Source organism: Neophocaena asiaeorientalis, unplaced genomic scaffold (genome assembly GCF_003031525.2).
Source record: "Neophocaena asiaeorientalis asiaeorientalis breed wild unplaced genomic scaffold, Neophocaena_asiaeorientalis_V1.1 scaffold242, whole genome shotgun sequence".
Taxonomy (NCBI): Eukaryota; Metazoa; Chordata; class Mammalia; order Artiodactyla; family Phocoenidae; genus Neophocaena; species Neophocaena asiaeorientalis.
Genome location: NW_020172451.1, coordinates 513,499 through 517,111, shown reverse-complemented (window position 1 = coordinate 517,111; position 3,613 = coordinate 513,499).

Below are 3,613 nucleotides of genomic sequence, written 5' to 3'. Positions count from 1 at the left end.
ATCAGGCGCTCGGCTGTGAAATGAAGAATTTATTTTTTTAGTTGATTTTGGCCCCATGAGGGGCTGGGCAGTGGCAGGACAACTCAGGAGAGAGCTGGGGGTGGTGGCACCTCAGGGCTGCCCCCTGCAGGGAGCGGGAGCCCTCGGTGGGAGGGGCCACCCTCCAAAGGTCAACGTGCACTTTCTCCTCGTATCCCGACAAACCTGTATTTTACTATGATTACTGTAACTAGCGAGTATATTTATTACCAGGAGGCTTCAGACGCATTCAAAACAAAGGATGTTGTGTGTGTGAGTGTGGGAGCGTGCGGAAGAGAGAGCGAGGGCGCCAGCGTGCCAGTGGGTGTGTGCATTAGCGGTAAGCGTGCGAGTGTGTGCGTGAGTGCGCACGGGTGAGGCTGGGCGAGGGCGCCAGCATGCCAGCGAGGGCAGGAATCCAACGCAATAACCACGTCCCCTCCAAGGCCATCAGCACCCCCCCGCCCCGCCCGAGGGTCCACGACGCTTCCGTGGGAGCCCAGGGCCGGCGCTGGGCGGGGCCACCCCTATTACCTCAGCCACGGCGACAACGTGACAGTATTAACAAGGTAGCACCGAGCATATCAATAAAGATTATTCTGATACCCCTGAGTCCTGAGTGGTCCATCCTGCCGGAGGCCTGTGGTCCAGCTGAGGCCTCCTGTGTCCAGGGCCTCCACCCAACCTGCACGGGGTGGAGGTGCTGGGGGCGGGGGGGCGGCAGGGCCGTGGGAGGCGCCCCGATGCCCTCCAGGTCGCCTGGGGGCCCTGCTGCATCCACAGCTGAACGAGAACACACAGTCCTCGTGCGGTTGACACACCGTGGTCTCCAGCTAACGTGCGTGCGTGCTGGGCCACGGGGTGATTCACAGACTCAGTGGAGATGGAGTGCGCCCTCCCAGGAAGCCGGCCCCCCCATCAGATGCTTGAGGGCAGGGGCTGCCAGGTACACTTGGGGGGAATAGCAAGAACTGGCAGGACTCAGGAGGGCTTCCTGGAAGGGGTGCCCCTGATGTGCTCTGGAGGTGTTCATGTCATGGGGATCGCAGGCGCGGGGGTGCTTTCCTCACCAGGCCCAGGATGCAGGTGGGGATGAGGCTGGCCCCGGGGCGTGCACCAAGGAGTCACACACCCCACAGGCCACAGCAGGAGACCCCGAGGGTCTGAAGAGAGGCTCCTTGGAGGCAGGTAGCTGGGGCAGCTGGGCCAGAAACCCCTGGGGGCTAGACCAGGTGGGCTGCGGGCCTCAATCACAAGGGGGCTCAGGCGAGATCGGGGTGGGACCACCTGCTGCACCCTGTGGAGGCCTGACTGGTCTGGCCTCCTCGAAGCCCCTCCGCAGGCCCCTCCCTGGAGCAGCCTTGAGCTGGGCAGGCTGGGCTTCCCGGGAGTGCAGCCGATCCATCATCCAGGGCTGCATCCCAACTTGGGTGTTTTTGTTTTTGTTTTTTATAAATTTCTTTTTGGCTGCGTGTGGGCTTCCTCTGGTTGCGGTGCGCGGGCTTCTCGTTGCAGTGGCTTCTCTTGTTGCGGAGCACGGGCTCTAGGCGCGCGGGCTTCAGTAGTTGTGGTTTGCGGGCTCTACAGAGCACAGGCTTAGTAGTTGTGGCGCACAGGCTTAGTTGCTCCGCGGCATGTGGGATCTTCCCGGACCAGGGCTCGAACCCGTGTCCCCTGCACTGGCAGGCGGATTCTGAACCACTGCGCCACCAGGGAAGTCCCCCAACTTGGGTTTTAGATGTAGGTTTTTATCATCACTCAGGCATGGTGAAGCCAAGAGATCAGGAGACGACTGCCACTGCAAAGACAGTTTATCACAGGTCCCAAGAGGAGGGGGCCCCAGGGCCGGTCAGGAGGCAGGGAGAGGGGACACGTGGGCAGGAGCCTTCACTGGGTTTCCGCAGGGAGAGGTGTGAGGCCGGGTGAGCAGGCTCAGGACCGGCCAGCGTGAATAATCTCGGGGGGCTCAGGGCGGAGGGGCTGCCCAGGTGATTGGGGCAGGCAGAGGGCGGCCCCGAGGACATAATGCACCTCGTGGAGGAGGGATGATCTGGGGCTGTGGATGGCTGGTTTGCTTGTGAAACTGTTTGCTGTCTCTAGGAATTGGCTGACTCTGGGAGTGGCAGTCTCTCCAGGGTCAGCGCGGCCCCAGATGGCAAAACGGTACAATTCATACCCCCTGTCCCCAGAAAGCACTCACCCTCACCCGGGTCAGGACACTCTCCCCAGCCCAGCATCCCAGGTCATATGGCCAGCTGCCTCTTGGGCTGGCACTCACCATTTCCACTCATCTGGGGAAGGGACCCCACAGGACCCAGGCAGGCGGACCAGGTCCTGCAGGGTGGGATGAGCCCCTGGCCCCTCAGTCCCACGTGGGCAGCCAGCTCCGTGGTGGTGGTGAGCCAGGCACTGGGGCCAAGGTGACCCTGCAGGGGTAGGGGCTGCTGTGCCCACCCAGGAGTCCAATTCCCACTCACCTCAGGCAGCAGTGTTTGCCACGGGCCCCCCGGCAATCCCTGAGCAGGGCTGGAGCCCAGACCGGCTCCCCACCCCTGCCCATGCACACTCAGGGGCTCTGCTCAGAGTGGAGACATTCCCAGAGACCTGCGGGGCGCGCTGCCTGGCCGTGCGCTGAGTCCACAGAAGTTCCTCATGCACACGTGTCCAGGTGGGGCTAAGGCACACCAGCCACTGAGCCCCACCCCGCCCCCGGTCTCTGTCTTCGGCGGGACTGCTGTGCCCAGCCCTGCCCCCTGAGCCAAGGCCCAGCAGGACATTTCAGACCAGTCTCCTCCAGAGGCCTGCTCCTTGGTGTGTGAACTGACCCACTGCCCTGGGGAACAGAAGGGAGTCAGCGTCCCACAGAAGCAGACCTCTTCCTGCAGATGCCAGGGATGCCACCTTGCCCGGAGGGGGCAGAGGGCGCACCGTGGGCATCAGCATTCCTTTGACACACCCTCCACCTGCCTCCTTGCTCCTTCCCTCCAGCCCCGGGCAGGGCAGGTGGAGGTGCCTTCCCTCTCCCAAGAGGAGGGGCTGTGGGAGAAGCTCAGACCCCACCCCAGACAGCCAGGCCTGGAACCCAGGCCTCTCTCCATCACACAGCCCAGCATGGACATCTCAGCCAGACTGGCTCTAGGTCCTGGGGCAGGTGCCTCGAGGGGACAACATTGCGCTCACTCCAGCTCTCCTGTGTGGGTGGCCAAGGTGGGGGGCGGGCAGAAGCGATCTGTGCCAGCACAAAGGAGATGAACAGTAGGAACCAGACCGAGAGGGCGGGACAGGGGTCCTGGACCACGAGCCGGGCAGATAAACGTCAACCCAGAGCCTCTCGCCTCACAGAGCCCCGCCTGCCGACAGGAGCCTGCCCCGCATGAGACTGGACGGGGCATCACCTCCCACGTCAGCCAGCCTGCAGGAGGGCCACCCCCAGGCTCAGAATGTGGGAACCCGGACCCTGTGCGGGACAGCAGGGCTGGGCCAGCACCCCCTTCCTGGAACCTGAGGGGAAGCCCGGCGCCCAGCTCGGACCGCTGGTGGGCCGGCCCGGCAGGCCCAGACCAGGCCCGGGCCAGACGGGGCTATCCGTCACCCC